The sequence below is a fragment of the Chinchilla lanigera genome, unplaced genomic scaffold (assembly GCF_000276665.1).
Source record: "Chinchilla lanigera isolate Chin_1 unplaced genomic scaffold, ChiLan1.0 scaffold00014, whole genome shotgun sequence".
NCBI classification, from domain to species: domain Eukaryota; kingdom Metazoa; phylum Chordata; class Mammalia; order Rodentia; family Chinchillidae; genus Chinchilla; species Chinchilla lanigera.
The window spans coordinates 31689224-31708814 of record NW_004955415.1 but is presented as its reverse complement, the minus strand read 5'-3'; the positions used below and the strand labels follow the sequence as shown (position 1 = coordinate 31708814).

Below are 19591 nucleotides of genomic sequence, written 5' to 3'. Positions count from 1 at the left end.
AAACAATATAATAGTTTATAAGATTATTTATAATAATCACCCAAAGAACGATATACAAGAGAGTGCAGGAAATCTGTCCACACACTAAGACCAAGGAATCTAGCCGAGGGCCTGTATCCCATGGAAATGTCCTGCATGAGTCCTACTGAATACCTAGAGCTCATAACAGTGCCTCCCACGATCCACCTGGAGGCCCAGAGCCCATGACAACGTCTCATGCAGGCCTGTTTCACGGATCTGCGCTGGGAAGGCTCAAAGGTCAGTGGTGGAATCTAGGAAGTCTGTGCCAGCGGGATGAACGATCTGTGCTAGCAGCAGTGAGGTCCTGAGTTCCTCCAATGATCAGGAAAGTTGAGCTCCCATCAGGAAGCCAATGCGACAAGCTTCTTCAGGAGACTGAGCTGTGCACCTTCTTCCCCTCTGGAGCCAGGAAGTGATGCTCAGAGTGAGGACCAGAGCTCCCCAAAAGTGAGCTGAAGCTATTTTCAGTACCAACAAAGTCCTGAGCTCCTTGGGGGATGAAAACAGCCGAGTTCATCAGGAAAGCCAGCATGATGAGCTCCTCCAAAACAACCAACAGTTCCTTTCAGCTTCCACCAGCTCCCAATAGCCTCTCTCAGCTCTCAACAGCCTAACCTCTTCTTCTCCAGCTCTGCCTCTTATGCTGCTGGCAACAACTCCCAGGTGGGCCTCCCACACCCAGCACCACGCTTACTCAGTTCAGCTGGGGGTTATAAGTTGACCACCACTTATCAATCCACTACAAGGGGCAAGAACTTTTAGAGGTGGGAGCTCTAGGGAGGGAGTTAGGCCCCAAGAGGGGTGCCCACGAGGGTTATTGTGACTCCTTCCCCTTATTCTCTCTCCTTGCCTCCTGGCTGCCATGAGATGAGCCCCTAACCTCCTCAGCCCTCTGCTCCACCATCATGTCCTGGCCTGCCACAGGCCCCAAGCAACATGGCCAAAAGACCACGGATAAAAACCTTTGCAACTGTGAGCCAAAATAAATCTTTCCTTCTTTAAGGTGTTTATCTCATGTATTTTCTAGAGTGATGGAAAACTAGCAAACTCCCCACCGCAAGATCTTTAAATTACTCAACATCTGTGAAGACCCCTTTACCATGTAAAGTAACATATCCACAGGTTCCAGGGATTGGGATGTGGATATCTTTGGTGGGGGACATTATTCATCCTCCTGTACTCTCACCTCCCCCTAAAGAAGTACCATGCCTAATTTGTGATCAGTCATTTAAGGGATTGCACTCACAGGACATTTTGAATATTTCTGTTCTTCCGATAAATATATTCTTAGCTATGCTATTGCTATGATTTGTGTCTTTCTATCTATTTATTTATTTATTTATTTATTTATTTATTTATTTATCTGGTTGGGACAGGGTTTCCCTATGCAGTTCAGGCTGGCCTTGAGCTCACTTTTGTAGCCCAGGCTGGCCTCGAACTTGGAACTCTCCTCCTGCCTCAGCCTCCCAAGTGCTGGGATTATAGGTGTGTGCCACCACACCTGGTTTTTTTTTTTTTTAAAGGAGAAAAGATTTATTTAGATCACAGTTTGTAGAGATTTCAGTCCACAATTGGCTGGCTCCAAGGCAGGGTGGCACATGGCAGAGGGGCAACAGCTGATGGTAGCAGAAGACAGCAGAAGCAACAAGAGAGCTAGGATTTAGATCTTAAGGATTCCCAAAGGCTCACTTGAGAGAAGTCTTGGCCTCTAGCTGATGGTGAGGTAGGACCTGGTGGAATCTTTAAGAGGCAGGGCCTAGGGGAAGGAAGTGAGGTCCCTGAGGCCTGCCCTTGAAGGGTATTTTGAGACGCTGTCCTCCTCTCTCTTTGCTTTCTGACTGTCATGAGGTGAGCCGCTTTGCTCTACCACCTGTTCTCTCTTGCTACAAGACTAAAGCAACAGGACCAAACAACCATACATATTGTTGCAGCGAATGCAAGAAGGGAATATGTAAAATGCAGTTTGGCAGAAAGTTACTCCAGAAATGATAGCTGTTTCGATTATTCTTTGGAGTAGAAACCTATTTTAATTCCTGATTCCTCATTTCATTGGACATGCTAGGTCTATCCAATGATGTGGGAAGGGAATTCGTGGGTAGCTGACCTTCACCAATCATCCATCTCAGAAGTTTGCAGGACTCTGCCTCTAGGTGTCAAAGAGCGGAGAACATCTTATTTGGGCCATCTCTCACATTTGGTTCCACAGACATATGCTAAGCACCTCTTATTTGTAAGCTGATGTACCAGAGGCTGCAGAGGTGAGGGGGACAGGGCGTTTTTCTCTCCAGTAGCTGATGTTATTTTGATAGACTTGATGGTCCATCATTTGGATGGTCCATCCAGGCAGGAGCTTTTTTTTTTTGTACCAGGAATCGAACTCAGGACCTTGTGTTTGCCAGGCAAGCGCTTGTACTGCTGGGCTCTCTCTCTGGGTCTTGGATGGTCCATCCAAAACAAAAGAGCTGCACAGCTTTGAGCACGTAACATAGCCTCACTCTAATGCCGTTTCTTGCCTGTAATGTGGAGATGTTGTGCATTAACGAATGTAAAGCCATTTTAGCTAAACTCAATGTTTAATAAAAACAAGCTTTGACTGAATTGTGGCTGTTGATATTGTTACCTGACCTGGAGTTGGAAGGATGGATGGGATTTAAAAGTTGGGAAACAGGGGCTGGGGATTTAGCTCAGCGGCAAAAGCGCCTGCCTGGCAAGCGCAAGGTCGTGAGTTCAGTTCCCGGTACCGGAAAAAAACCAAAAAAAAAAAAAAAAAAAAAAGTTGGGAAACCACCTTAAAAGGCAGGAAGTCACAGGTAGTGATTGAAACCATGGAATCAAGATTCCTACAGGGAGAGGGAGTAGAAAATCAGAGGACTCCATCCAGAGTCCTGTGGGAGAAGTATGATAGCAAAGATCTGGGGCCACATGACTGGGGCCTGAACCTTCTGTCTCTGCAGTTTACAAGTAACGTGGCCTCTGACAGGTGCTATAACCTTTCTGTGCCCGGTTTTCTCATCTGTAGTAATACCAACCTCATGGGTATACAGGGAAGATTTTTCATTTTATGATGTGGTTATACTCTAGTAAACCGATCATAGGTTGAAAATATCATTAAGTTGAAACTATATTTAAGCAGATATGGTGCTGCGCATTTGTAATCCCAGCTGTTTGGGAGGCTGAAGCAGGGGGATCACAAGTTCTAGGCCAGGCTGGGCAATTTAGAAAGAACCTGTGTCAGAACAAATTTTTTTGTTTGTTTGTTTGTTTTTCTGGTACCGGGAATCAAACTCACGACCTCACGCTTGCCAGGCAGGGCGCTGTGCCGCTGAGCTAAATCCCTAGCCCCAGAACAAATTAAAAATGGCTGAGGAGGTAGCTCAGTGGTAGAGTACTTACCTGGCATTCATGAAGCCCTGGGTTTACTCTCCTGTACTGTAAATAAATACAAGTAAAATTAAAATATATTTAATACACTCAACATACTGAATAGGATGTCTATCTTAAACACACTCAGAACATTTCCATTAGCCTCGTTGGGCAAAATCATCGAATACAAAACCAATTTATTATTATAAAATGTGTAATATCTTACGTAATTTATTCAATACCATACCAAAAATGGAAAGCAGAATAGTTGTCTGGGTATGCTTTCTCACCACGATAAAGTTGAGAAATTTTAAGTAGAACCATCCTAAGTTGGGAGCCATCTGTACCTGTGTTACCAGCCGCTTAGGGCCATATGCCCAGTTCTGTTTGTCATTTTCCAGATGAAAGGAGAACATTTATTTTGGTGAAAAGGAAGAATTTATTAAAAGGTAGCTCCGAGGAGATGGAGGGACATGTTTGCCTGCAATCACATCTCCGCACGCATGGGTGTGTAAGCGTCTTACATGGTAAGGGAAAGTGGGGAGGGGACACCTGAGAAATAATGCACAGTTCCATGTTTGCTTTATTGCTCTCAGCCATCTGTAGCTGAGTCTGTCCCTTCTGTTGTGGCATATTCTATCACTTCATCTAGGGTGTTGGTTACGCACTCAGTAGAAAGAAGATTAGAAAAGTCACTTAGCTCTAAAATGAAAATATCTAAATTTTATAGTTCCATTTTGTTCTGGCAGTTATATGTGTATGGTGCGTGATGAGCTCTCAAAAGTATCGGTCATGGTTATGATGACAATTCTTGGCCCAGGAAGAGGAGAAAGGAGGAGAAAAGAACAACATGAGAGGAAGGAAAAAGAATGAGGGCGGCGCTAGTTCAAACAAGTTACCAAGGTGGAGAGGATGTCAGAAAACAGAACTGCGGAAGAGGAAGATAAACAATCCCATTGGGTCTGGACTGTAAGGAAACTATGAAGGGATGTTTGAGAGCATAATCTGAATGCGGTGGTGAAGAAGGAAGCACAAGCTAAAGGAAAAAGGAGAGAAAAAAATAGGAGAGGGGTAAAGACCTAGTTACCTGTTGAACCACGTAGCCCTCTGGGGGTAGCATGCAGAGGTATGCCATGGTCCTTACATCCTGTGGTGCGTAACGGCGGTCAGCTTTGGAAGCTTCTTTCTGAGATTTCACCATCTACCTCCCTTGCTCAAGAAAGCTTATGATAACTGACACATGCATCTTAGGCTAACTAACCTAGGACACTGCTTTCCAAAAGGGAACTTCTTCTGCTCTTGCACCATTGGACTCAGGCTTCTGCTTTAAAATATATGCTGTGATGCATGATAATTACATTCATCTTGGATGTTTCTGCTTTTTAATTTAATTTAATTTAACTTAATTTTTGAAGTGCTGGGGATGGAACCCAGGGGCTTGTGCATGCTAGAAAAGTGCTCCACTGCAGAGCAGCAATCTCAGGCTTGTTTATTTTCTATACCTTTTCTGCTCTTGTTTTTCTATGCTTCCTTGGAAGTGGGTTTTCCTATTGTTTATCACCTTTGGGATGAAAGAATTGTTTGATTCTGGTATAGAAATGTTGTGGGTTACATCACATTGCCTGAGGATCAAAAAGTGCTTTTTGGTTCAAAGGAAATCTTAAACAAATGGCTGGGAGTGTAGCAGAGTGGAACAGCACTTGCCTAGCACTGCAAAACAAAATAAAACAAACAAAATGACAAAGCAACCTAAACTAAACTAAACTAAACTAAACTAAACTAAACTAAACTAAACCAAACCAAACCAAACCAGTCTGTGATTTTGAGCAGGGAAGACCAGAATTTAGGGTATTTGCATTGGTATCTAAGATCTTTAGTGAGCCCTTTTCAGAAATCTAAGGATTCTCCTGCCCAGCAAATGACATTCACCAGTTCTTACTGCAGTTTCAAAGTCTGGGAGAGGGCGATCTACTATTTGGTCATTAGGTCACAATCCAGACCAATTCCAGGAGTTGGGAGAAATATTCTCTGTCTTTTCCTCCTCCAATAAATATTTATGAGCCAGTCATGGTGGCAGGTGCCTATCATCCCAGCTACTCAGGAAGCTGTGGCAGGAAGATCACTGGACTCTGGGAATTTAAGGCCAGTCTGGGTAACAGCATAAGACCTCGTCTAAAAAAAAATTAGTATTATTCAGTGACCTCTGTTACCTTCTAGGGATAGAGCAGAGAACAAAATAGATACAATCCTTTAAAAAAACTTTTTTTTGAGATAGGGTCTTGCTATGTAGGTCAGGGTGGCCTTGAACTCACTTTGTAACCCAGGCTGACCTTGAACTCACAGTGATCTTCTTCCCTCAGTCTCCGAGTGCTGGGATTACAGGCATGTGCCATGACACCTGGCTAAAATTTTTAAATTAACATATACTATAATTCATAATAATGGTGTTCAGTGAGATATTTCTATACATACAAACTGTTCATGGATCAAATTGAATCACCTTTTTCCAGCCTCCCTCCTCCCACACCTGCACTACCTTTGCAATCCTTGGCAGTCACTATTCTACTTTCAAGTCAACTTTCTAAAAACATTTCTACATATGAGAAAGAACATGTGGCACTTGTCTTTCTGCAGACACATTCTCTCCTGTGTAGAGTGTGGAGTGAGAAGGCAGGTCATGGGAGAAGGTAGCTCATACAAAGCCAGGACACTTCCTAGTCCAGTCTTAACGAAGTGATGTTTCTTGGACATCCAACAAGCCAAGAAACAGCACTCAAGAAATACAGTAAACAAAAAACCATTACCAAAGTAACAAAAAACATAACTGAAGAATGCCACTCACAATATACAAGAAAAGGTCTTGAGGTTCTTTCTTGTCTCCTATGTATGAAGCTACCTCCTAAACTGTTTCTCTCTCCTCTGAGTCATGTTGATTAAGAGTTTGGGAAATAGTAACAGCACTGGATTTTTTTCTTGCGGTGCTGAGGATTGAAACAAGGGCTGTGAGAGGACCAGCAAATACTTCACCACTGAGCTGCTAGATGTTTTTTAAGCAAGTGTGGTATCCTAGTCCATTTTCTGTTGCTGTCATAGAATAACCGAGACTGGGAAATTTATAAATAATCAAGGTTTATTGAGCTTCTGATTCTGGAGGCTGGGAGGTCCGAGGAGTTGGAGGGCCACTTTTAATGAGGATCTCCTTCCTACTGAGGACTGTGCAGAACTACAAGTTGGCACAGGGCATCATATGGCAAGAGGGGTATGTACAAGAGACAAACTCTGTCTGGCTCATAGAACAGACCCAGTCTCGACATCTGACCATCATGGAGTAATCCATTCATGTGACAGATCTTTCATGATCTAATTACCTCTAAAAGGACCCACCTGGTTATATCTCTTACTATTTCATGATAAGGATCACATTCCAATGTGAGCTTTGGTGAGGACATTCATAGCACACGGTGGAAGGATTAGCTTGTGTTTTGGATGTTTTTATGGACTGGAGGAGGCAGGAGTGGGTGTTAGGAACCAGTTCAGACAACAATCTAAGCAGATCTAAGACAGTCTTGCAACATCTTCTAACTGCTTACAACACTTCTCAGCCAAGCAGCCTGAACTATTTTTCAAAACAAGTCATACTTTATCACGGGGGGCGGGGTAAAGTTTGGGGTGTACGTGATTTGTTGCAGGATAGTGAGGACTGAGACATGTGAATTGTTGGAGGACAGTGAGGGTTGGATGCACGTGGTTTGTTGGGGGCACTCTCAGAAGAGTGGACTGAAGGATTACGATAGGGCAAGAGGATGAGCTATATAAGGAGGTACCTCAAAAGGAGTTCAGACTCAGCCTCATCACATGGAGTTCTGGAACTTGTACCATGAGGTTGATCCACCCTGAGACAAAGCATTTATGTGGGCTCCCGAGTAGCCAGTCACTGGCTGTGGTCTGCCGCGGGTTGAAGTTCAGACCTAACCTGCAAAATATATCTATACCAGGTAAGGAGATCTGGCTACCCATAGCATCTGTTGCATTGTTAAAATCTTTCTCCGGTAGCTGCATGCAGTGGCACGTGCCTACAATCCTAGCACTGTTGGAGGCTGAGACAGGAAGATCGTAAGTTTGAGCCCTGCCTGGGCAACGTAGTGAGACCCTACCTCAAAATAAAAAATAAAAAAGGACTGGGGATGTAGATCAATGTGAAGGCCTTGGGTTCAATCTCCAGTACTGGAAACAAAACAAAACAAAACAAAGCAAAACAAGACTTTCTCTGGGTTAGGATTACTCAGTGCCTCAAATGTGGCCACACAGAACATGAATATCACTTCCTCTTTAAGGTTCTCAAAATGACAGTAATTTCCTATAAGCCATGTTGCATCATCAGATGATAAAGATGGGGTTGAGTAGCTTTCCCATAATTAAAAAAAATATTTAAAAAATTTTATTTATTGAAGAACTGGGGAACTGAACCTAGAGTCCTTGCACTGAGCTACAGCCCCATCTCCAGGGTCTTGCTAAATCATAAAATTTCCCAGGTTGGGCTTGAATTTATAATCCTCCTGCCTCAGACTCCCAGAGGACTGGGATTACAAGTAGTGTTTATTTTTAACTGACAAATAATTACATATTTATATATCTATATGTCTATCTACTTACAGATACATACAGAGAAATTACAATAATTCTGATGTTTATATATATTGTGGAATGGTTATATCAAGCAAGGCTAATTAACATATCCATTACTTCACACATTTTTTAAAATAGTACGATCATTTAAAGTTTACTTTTTAAAGCAATTTTGATATTTACAACACATTATTATTAACTTGTCACTTATTGCCACTTTGCTATGCAATAGATCCTTACAACCTATTTCTTCAGTAATTTATTATGTATTTCAAAATAACTAGACAAGTCCAGTAGCTCTCAACACATTGAAATGATAAATGAGGAGATGGAAATTGTTATTACTCTGGTGATGTCATTACATTATCTCCATGCAACAGTTTATCATACTGTAACCCATAAATATGTGCAAATATTGTAGGTCAACTAAAAATAAAAGGACAGGATCTTCAAAAACAAGAAAGAACAATCTCAGTCCACAATTTATTCTTCCCTTCTCAACAGTCATTAGTCTTTACATCATACTGCCACCTTATGGTAAATTAAGGAATAAAAAACTTGAAGCAATTTCAAACACTGGGTTTAAACCTGAAAGTTTAAATAATTAGGATATGAAGGTTTCAGGCAAATTCTATTAACTAGTTCTCTTCAGTGTCACCTTAAATCTTTTTTTTTTCTTTTTGTAGTACTGGCGAAGGAACCCAGGGCCTCACACGTGTCAGGAAAGTGCTCCACCACTAAGCTACACCATCAATCTTTTTTTTATTTTAGGGAGAACCTAACTGGTAGGCTAGTTATCAGCAGCAAAATACAGCCTCTCTTTGGACCTAGAATCCAGACAACTGGAAAATAACAAATAGAAAAAAAAAAGAAGGGATAACATTATGCAATATAATAACCATTGTTAATTTCATATTATCTTGTTTTGAAAAAAATAATAAAATAAAAAATGAAATACTGTATCATTGTTTTTATTGTTTTTTCTCTTTAAAAAACACAAATAATCACTGAGTTTACAGAAGACACTAAAAAACATAGTTGACAAACAAAATGATACAAAACATGAATGATCAGTTTAGCAAATAATTAGAATCCATAAAAAAGTACCAAACAGAAGTCCAGGACGTTAAAAATTTCTATTGAAGGTATGGGCAGCGGAAGTGACCAATGCAATGACAGTGTCAGAACTAGAGAGAGGGCTGATGTCAGAGATGAATTACTCAGAGACATCTTGAAAACAAGAAGAGAAGAACATGAAAAGTGGACCTAAGAGCTTCTACATTATTCAAAGGAGACTAATCTAAGATGAACTGGAATTAGCAAAAAATCAGAAGACAGTATAAATAGCATAAAAATCCTGTTTACAGAAATGATAGCAGAAAACTTTCCAAATATGGGGGAAATGAGGCATATAGAACCCCAAATAGCCATGATCAAAAAAGATCTCCAGGACACATTATAGTCAAAATCCCAGATGTCAAATATAAGAACAAGAAAAGTTGTTAGAGAAAAGTAACAAATCACGTATAAAGGTAAACCCAGAATTACAGTAGAATTCTCAACACAAACCTTAAAGGCTAGGAGAGCCCTTAAGGCTGGAAGTGTTTCAACCCCAAAAGAAAGCAACTTCCAACCTAGACTCTATACCCTCCAAAACTATCTTTTAAAATTAATGGAAAAATATGGTATCTCCTTGAAAATGAGCACTTTAAAAAAATAGGTGACCATCAAAGAATCACTACAAAAATTTATCAAGGATATCCTAGAAAGAGATAATGAAGCTAATAATGCAAAAAAGGGGGGGTGGCTAGGGATATAGCTCAGTGGTGCAGCCTGCCTGGCAAGCATGAGGTCCTGAGTTCAATTCCCAGTACCCCCGCAAAAATAATGTAAAATAATCTAATAGAATGGATACACTAGGTAGGGTGAGCAGTTAAGCAAAAAGGAAAGAAAAAAATCAGAAACAGGAAAATAGTGCAATGACAGGAATAAGTTAATACCTTTCAGTAATAACTTTCAGTGTGACTGGTCTCATTTCCCCAATAAAAAGAAACAGATTTGCAAAATCGATCAAGAAACAAAACCCAACCATATGCTCTGTATAGAAGAAACACATTTAGTACAAAAGGATTCACAACCTAAAAATTTAAGGATGGAAAACAATGTTCTATACAACAGGAACCTGAAAATAAGCAAGAGTAGTTATCCTATTTTCAAAGTGGTTTTCAAGCCAAAAGTAATCAGGGGGCGACAAAGAGGGTCACTACATATTAGTGAAGAGAACAATTCAACAGGAAGAAGTAACAATTAAAAACATATATGCGGGGCTGGGGATTTAGCTCAGCGTCAAAAGCGCCTGCCTGGCAAGCACAAGGTCGTGAGTTTGGTTCCCGGTACCAGAGAAAAACAAACAAACAAAAAAAACAACAAACAAACCATATATGCACCAAATACTGGTGTACCCAAGTTCACAAAACAAGCACTACTGAACTTAAGAAGTCAGATAAACACCAACACAATTCTAGTAGGGGACTTCAATACCCCAGTGTCACAAATAGATCAACTAGAAAAACTATCAATAAGGGAGTATCAGAGTTTAATCAAACCTTAAAACAAGCGGACTTATTAAACATCTACAGAATGTTCTACTCAACAATAACAGAATGCACATTCTTCTCAATAGCACATGGGATGTTCTCCAAAACAGACCACACAGTAGTCCACAAAGTATGCTTCAGTAAATGCAAAAAAAAAAAAAAATTTCATGTATATTATCAGATCATAGTGTAAGAAGACTAGAAATCAATGGCAAAAGAAACTATAGAAATTATGCAAACCCAGTGAAATTAAACATTTACTCTTGCATAACCAATGTGTCACAGAAGAAAACAAGAACTTGGACAGTTCCTACAATCAAATAATAATTTTAGTATACCTTACAGGACACAATGAAAGCAATTTTAAGAGAAAAGTTTATGGCTCTGAATGCTCACATCACAAAAAATAGAATGAGACCAAATAAATAATGTAATCATGTGCTTCAAGATCCTAGAAAAATAATAATCCAAAGATAGTACAAGGAAGAAAACTATGAAGATCAGAGCAGAAATTAATGAAATTGAGACTAAAAAACACCCCCAGTGGGGTCAGGGATATAGCTCAGTGGCACAAGTGCCTACCTGGCAAGCACAAGGTCCTGACTTTGATTTCCAGTACAAAAAAATAAAAATAAAAGAACATAAGCTGTGAAAAATGCCCCAGTGAATCATAGAGCTGCTTCTTTTAAAGAATAAACAAAATCAACAAACCTATAGCCAATATTAAAAAAGAAAAGGTACAAATCAATGCAATTAGAAATGAAGAAAGGTGAACTTTTGACTGAGACATCCAAAATCCAGATTATTAGTATCTTTAAAAACTTATATTCCAATAAATTTGATATTTGTTTGTTTATTTTTTTTGGGGGGGGTACTAGGAATCGAACTAAGGACCTTACACTTGCCAGGCAGGCACTGTGCCACTGAGCTATATCCCCAGCCCCTCCAATAAATTGGAGAATTAAAAAGAAATAGATGGATTCTTAGAAATATATGAGTTACCAAAACTAAAGCAAGGAGATTTGCCTGGCAAGTGCAAGGTCCTGAGTTTGATTCCCAGTACCCCCCCCCCAAACCCACAAAAACCAAGGAGATATAAAATCTCTGAATAACCTAATAAAAGGCAATGAAAATGAGGTAGTAATAGAAAACCTATCAACTAGAAAAGCCCAGGATCCAGTGAATTCACTGCTAAATTCTAAAAGTACTTTAAGGAAAATCTGATGCCAATATTCCTCAAATTCTTTAATGAAGTTGAAAGGGAAAGAGTATTACCAAAGTCACTCCTGGAAGCTAGCATTACCTTGATTTTAAAGACAGACAGGGACCCACAAAAAAAGAGAACTACAGGCCAATGTCTTTAATGGACATAGACACAAAACCCCCAACAAGAAAGTGGCAAAGAAATTCAGCAAATCATCAAAAAGATATACATCATGACCAAGTAGGCTCCATCCCAGGAATGCAGGAATGGTTCAACATACATGAATCAATAAATGTAATACTTAAATAGAAGCAAGGACAAAAATCACATGACTATCTTAATAAATGCAAAAAAGGCTTTGACAAAAATCCAACATTTGCCCATGACAAAAATCACTGAATAGATATAGAAGGACTTTATCTCAGTCTGAAAAAAACCATTCATAACAAACCTGCTGCCAACATATTAAATAGTAGAAAAACTGAAATCTTTCCCTCTAAAATTAGGAATAAGCAGAGGATGTCCACTATCACCACACCTATTCAATACATTTCTCAAGACAAAAAAAAAAAATAAAAGGAATACCAGAGAATCAGGTTAAGAGAAAAAAATAAAAGGGATAAATATAAGAAAGGAATGCTGGGTGTGGTGGTGCACACCTGTAATCCCAACACTCGAGAGACTGAGGCAGGAGGATGTCCTGAGATCAGCCTGAGCTACAAAGTGAGCTCAAGGCCAGCCTAAACTACATAGCAAGACCCTACCCCAAAAAGACAAAAAAAAAAAGAAAAAAAGAAAGGAAAGGTAAAAGTATTATTTTCAGATGATATGATTCTCTACTTACAAAACCCCAAAAATTCCACCAAAAGACTCCTAGAATCAATAACAAAAGTCAGTAGTATAGCAAGATACGAAATCCACACAAAAACACAGCAGTGTTCTTGTATACCAATAATGAACTCACTGAGAAAGAAATTAGGAAAATAATACCATTCATGATAGCATCAAGAAAAATTAAATATTCAGGAATTAACCTAATCAAGGAAGTGGAAGATCTCTACAATGAACACTACTGTATTCTAAAAAAGAAAATCAAAGAAGAGATCAGAAAATGGAAAGGTATCCCCTGTTCTTGGATGGGCAGAAACAATATAGTCAAAATGGCCATACTTCTAAAATTGATATAGATTTAACACAATCCAAATCATCATTATCATAATAATAATAGCATTTCTCACAGAATTAGAGAAAACAATCCTAAAGTTCATATGAAACCAGAAGAGACCCAGAGTAGCAAAAGCAATGCTAAAAAACAGGAGCAAAGCAAGAGGCATCACAATCTTACACTTCAAGTTATATTACAAAACTACAATGATAAAAAGGCATGTAACTGGCACAAAAACAGACACATAGATCAACGGAATAGAAGACAGGATGCAGAAACAACTCCAAGCACACTCAGCCTTCATGTTTGACAAAGGGGCCAAAAAATAAGGTAGAGGAAAGATAGCCTCTTTAGCAAATGGTTCTGGGATATTTGACTATCAGCGTGCAGAAGATAGATTCTAGACTCATATTTCTTAGGATATATTAAAGTAAAATAAAAATGGATTGAAGATTTAAATTTTAAAACAGAAATACTTAATCTTCTGGAAGATAGAACAGGCAAAATTCTTGAAAATACAGACGTTTGCAAGGACTTTCTAAAAAGAACCCCAACTGCACAAGAAGTAGCATCAAGAAATAGTAACTGAGATCATATCAAATTAAAAAGCTTCTGTCCAGGAAAGAAAACAACTAAGAATTTGAAGAGACAACCTACAGAATGGGAAAAATTTTGCCACGTGTTCCTTACGTAGAGGACTAATATCTAGAAAATATAAGGAACTGAAAAAATTAGACTCCTCCAAAATAAAAGATACAATAAAAAAATGGGCAACTAAAATGTAAGAGGGTATCAGACATGGTTATATACACCTGTAATCCCAGCATTTGGGAGGCTGAGGCAGGAGGATCGCTATAAGATCAAGGCTACAAAGTGAGTTCAAGGCCAGCCTGAACTTCATAGAGAAAGCCTGTCTCAAAAAGACAAACAAAACAAAACAAAACAGAACCCCACCCTCAAAACAGAAAAAAACCCCAACCCCCCCAAAACAACCAAACAATGACAACAACAAAAACAACAAAACACTTCCAAGAGGAAGAACTATGAATGGCCAATAAGTACATGAAAAAATGTTTAACATCTTTAAATATTAGAGAAATGGAATGTAAAACAATGCCAAGATTCCATCTTACACCAGAATAATGGTTATCATAAAAAAATTAAATAGCCAGGCATAGTGGTGCATGCCTGTAATCCCAGTACTCAGAGGACTGAGGCAGGGGGATTGAATTCCAGGCCTGCATGGGTTACATAGTGAGCCTGAATTACAGAGTGAGACCTTGTTACAAAACAAAACATCAAATAACAATAAATGCTGGTGAGGCCATGGGGAAAAAGTAATCCCTTTCCACTGTGGGTGGGAATGTGAACTAATACCACCACTATGGAAATCAATATGGAGATTCCTCAAAACACTAAAAATAGAAATTCAATTCATTCCAGCTATTCCCTTGTTAGATATCTCCCTGAAAGAGTTAAAGACATCATATTACAAACTACTAAATCTTGGCAGTGGCCTACATGTCCATCAACACATGAATGGATAAAGAAAGTTAATATTCACACAAAGTGGAGCACTATTCTGCCATAAAGGTAAACTTGAGTCATTTGTAGGAAGAGGGATACAACTTGAGATTATAATGGTACGTGAAATAATCAGACAGATAAGCTTAAGTATCACATGATTTCTCTTACATGATAAGGCCAAAATATAAATAAAGAGCAAAATAAAAGATAGATAACAGGAAACAGGGAGATAGAGCTTTTGCAAATGGAAAAGGGACCAGAGATGGAGTGGGGAGAGGGAGGGGAGAGAAGTGGATGAAATAAGAATTATGATGTATTATGTACGTCTACCAACTTCCCATGAGGAATCAATTATTATATACTGCAAACCTGAATTAATACAAAGGGTCAGTGACTCCAACTAGGCTTTTTAAAAGGATAAACAAGACTGATAAACCTGTAGTCAAACTCACCAAAAGAAGCAAAGAATAACCCATATCAATGCAATTAGAAATGAAAAAGGTGAATACACAATGGACATTGCTGCAATCCAGAGGATTACGGGAAACTATTTTTCTTCTTTTAATTTTTGTTTTTGTGCGGTACTGGAGATTGGATCCAGGGCCTCACACAAGCTCAGCAAGTGCCCTACCACTCAGCTATAGCCCAGGCCCTAGGAAACTATTTTTAAAACTTATATTCCAATAAATTGGAGAACCTAGAAGTAATGGAGAAATTCCTAGACACATATGAATTACTAAAATTGAGAGAAGAATATATAAAAACCCCAAATAGGCCAACAGCAGCAGTGAAATAGTGATAGCATAAAATCCCTCCCAAGGAAAGCTCAGGACCTGATGGATTCACTCCAGAAGTCTATAGGAATTTCAGGGAAAATCTAACGTCACAACTCCTCAAACTCTTCCATAACATTGAAAGAGAAATAGCACCACCAAAATCATTCCTAGAAGCTGCATTACTGATAGCAAAACTGAACTGTGATATGCCAAAAATAAATCTACAGATTAATATTTTAAATGAATCTAGATGCAAAATCCTTCAACAAGATACTGGAAAATTAATCAAAAAGATTATACACTAGTCCATGTTGGCTTTATCCCCAGGGAAGCAAGAATAGTTCAACTTACATAAATCAATAAGAGTAATACCTCACATAAACATAAGCAAGGACAAAAACCACATGATCATCTTAATAGAAAAAGCTTCTGACAAAATCCAACATCCAAACTGGGCATGGCAGCACATGCCTGTAATCCCAGCATTCAGGGGGCTGAGGCAGGAAATTCGCTGAGAGTTCAAGGCCAGCCTGAACTACACAGTGAGACCTAGCCTCAAAAATAAAATAATCATGAAAGGGAAAGAAACTGGTCAAAAGAAAAGAACAACTGGGATGGGGGAAAGGAGAAAAGAAGGAAGGGAAAAGAAAATATATATATAAATATATATATATAAGATAACTAATTATATTACTAATTTCTATTAGTTCATTGAAAGGAACAGTTAGTGCTTATATTGTTTGATCAATTTTACATACCTATATCTTGTAATCTGAGCAACTACTTTGAAGATAACAATACACAATATAATTACCATTGTTAATTTCCTATTATCTTGGTTTGAAGTCTGTATCATTATTTTTATTGATTTTTTTCTCTTTAAAATAAAAACCCCAACACCCACTTATTATTAAAGCCATGACAAAAAATAGATATAGAAGGATGTTATCTCAAGCTGATAGAAGCTATTTATGACAAATGTACCATCAACATAATACTGACTGGGACAAGCTGGAAGCACTCCCTCTAAATTTAAGGAAAAAAGACAAAGTTGCCCACCTTCATGACTCCTGCTCCAGAGAGTACTCAATATAGGTTTTTTACACAATACTACTCAGCCACACAGAAGGATAAACTTGAGAAGTTTCTAGGTAAGTGAATGCACCTTGAGACCATACTTTTTTTTTTGTCTTTTTCAGACAGGGTCTCGCTATGCAGTTCAGACTGGCCTTGAACTAACAGCAATCCTCCTGCCTCAGCCTTCTGAGTGCTGGGATTACAGGCATGTGCCACCACACTTGGCTCCTAAACCATACTCTTATGTGAAATAAATGGGGCACTCATGTGTAAATATCACATTGTTTCTCTGGTGTGAGAAACTGAAAGAGTAAATAAGGATGGAAATGTATAATAGATATTGTGAAACAGAAAGAAAATGTTTAAATGAGAAGGGGAACTAGGGTGTGGGGAGGGGGAAAGAAGGAAGGGAAAAGGAAAAAACTAGACTAGAAGGGGAAAAAAGGAAACAGTTTTTGTAAATAAGGAGGGGAAGTGGTGTTGAAGGGAGAGGAGGGGAATGGGAAAAAAGAAGAATCAAGATATATCATGTACAGGTACAAGTTCCTTATGATGAATTTGATAACTATGTACACTAAATGTACCAATAAACTTAATTAATTAAAAAATAATAAAGTTAAAAAAGAGAAATTTAGCCAGAGTAATCAGTTAAGAGAAAGAAATAAAAGGGATTTAAAGAGAAAAGGAAGAAATCATACTGTCATTATTTGCAGAGGACATGATACTTTACATAGAAGACCTAAAAAACTTCATCAAAAGATTCTTAGGACCAATAAACAAATTCAGCAAAGTAGCAGGTTACAAAATAAATACAGAAAAATCAATAGCGTTCCTCTACACCATCAGTGAACTCAAGAAAAAAGAAATCAGGAAAATAATCCCATTCACAATAGTTTCAGAAAAATTCAATACCTAGGAATTTGGTTAGGTTAACCAAAGAAGTGAAAGATCTATATTATGAAAATTTTAGGACTCTGAAAAAAAAGAAAGGATTGAAGAGAATATCACAAAATGGAAAGATACCCAAGTTTTTAGATAGGGAGAAATAATATTGTCAAACTACCCATATTCCCAAAAATTATACATAGATTTAATACAATCTCTATAAAAAGACCAACAGCATTCTTCAGAGAACTAGAAAAAAAAGTTGCAAAATTCAGAGGCCCAAAAGAACAAAAGCAGGAAAAATTTCTTTTTTTTTAAAAAAAAGCATTTCAATCCTAAATTTTAAGTTATATTATAAGGCTACAGTGATGAAAACTGCATAGTACCGGCACAAAACAGATATGTAAATCAACAGAACAGAATGGAAGATGCAGAAATGACCCCAGGTACTTTCAGTCATCTGATTTTTGACAAAGGGGCCAAAAACATAATGGAGGAAAGATAGCCCATTAACAGCTGGTGCTGGGAAAACTGATTTTTTTTTTTTTTTTTGGTTTTTCTCCAGTACCGGGAACCAAACTTATGACCTTGCGCTTGCCAGGCAGGCGCTTTGCCGCTGAGCTAAATCCCCAGCCCCTTTTTTTTTTTTTTTTTTTTTTTTTTTTTTTTTTTCCCCTCCGGAAAACCGATTATCTACACACAAAAGGATGAATCTAGACCCACATCTCCCACCCTATACCAAAACCTAGTAAAAATAGATCAAAGGTCAATGGATTTAAAAACAGCAACACTGAATCTTCTTGAAGATAAAATAGGTAAAACTCTTGAAGACACAGGCATAGGTAAAAACTTCTGTACAGAACACGAACTCCACAAGAAACAACACCAAAAATCAAAAAAGGGTTTTTTTTTCTTTTATCAAAGTAAGAAGCTTCTGTGTAGGAAAAGAAACAACCAACAGAGAGAACAGACAACCTACAGAATAGGAAAAATTTTTTACCAGCTAGTTCTCAGAGGACTAATATCTAGAATATATAAAGAGTTTAACAAAATTAGAGCTCCCCAAATAAATGACCCAATAAAAAACAGGCAAGTAGATACACCTCTAAAGAAGCATGAATGGCTAACAGGTACATGAAAAAATGTTCTGCATCTTTGGCCATTAGGGAGATGCAAATCAAAACAATTCTGAGATTCCATCTTACCTCGGAAAGAATGGGTATCATCAAGAACCCAAAGGAACTGCAAAAGTTAACATGGTTGTGGGGAAAAAGAACCTTTCTCCATTGTGATGGGAATGTAAACTAGTACAAGCACTATGAAAATCAGTACGGAGAATTGTAAAAAAAACTAAAAATAGTAATTCCATTTGACCCAGCTGTACCTCTTCTAAGTATTTTCCTGAAAGAGTCAGGACCTCTGTCTTGGTTACTTTCTCATTGCTGGGAGAAAATGCCTAACACCCACAAGTTAAAGGAGGAAAGGCTTATTTCAGTTCACAGTTTACAGAGGTTCCAGGACATAGTCAGATGGCTCCAAGGCAAGGTTGGATGGCAGAGGAGAGACAGTCCATGATGTGGCAGGCAGAAAGTAGTGAGCCCTAAGCAGAAGCAACCTGCCTGCCATTTCCTCTTTTATTCATTCAGGTTACAAGCTTAATGGTGCCACCTACATCCAGGGTGGGGATTCTCATTACCCTTTTTTCTTTTGGTACTGGGAATCGAACTCAGAACCTTGTGCTTGCCAGGTAGGTGCTGCACCGCTGAGCTATATCCCCAGCCCAAATTTTTTAAAAAAGAGATGTAATTAAAATTATGTCAGTCAAAATAAAAATTGAACAGAAGGGTTAGTTATAAAGTGTTGACAATCTCCCAAGAAAGGCAACCCTAAGACAAAGAATTTGAGGAATTTCAGAAAGAAAGGAAAACACAGAAACACAGAGAGGGGGGAACTAACTAAGAAAATAACATAATTTCCTCCAGCTGAAAAACATGAGTTTCCAGATCAAATATATGTATTGAATAGACTATTGTTAAATTTTGGAACACATATAATAGAAGACATTATCTTCCTGTTTTTCTACAATTCACAATATGGTATAACTAATATGGATGATTTAAAAATATAAATACAAAATATAACACATGACCAAAAAGTATGAGAAATGTTTAAATAAAAAATAAAAAGTAGCTCCGGAGAAGTCTGCAGCAGGATTCCTGCTGACTGTGCTGACAGTTGGGGAGAGGACACTAACTGGTTGTGGGGTCCCAAAGCAATGGGAAGCTGGAGAGAAAAAGCTACAAAGAATGGCTTTTGCCCCAGATAGCTCACTTGAGATGTTAGTAAGAAT

General features: G+C 38.4%; 1 long non-coding RNA gene across 1 annotated transcript; it reads right to left on the bottom strand.

Moving 5' to 3' along the window:
• Positions 1 to 1601: 1601 nt before the first annotated feature.
• LOC106148084 lies at positions 1602 to 4657 on the bottom strand. The gene is made up of 3 exons (XR_001233215.1): positions 4472 to 4657; positions 3415 to 3450; positions 1602 to 2534 (listed from the first exon to the last, which is right to left on the bottom strand). It is a non-coding gene; the product is annotated as an uncharacterized LOC106148084 (long non-coding RNA).
• Between the last annotated feature and the right edge of the window lie 14934 nt (positions 4658 to 19591).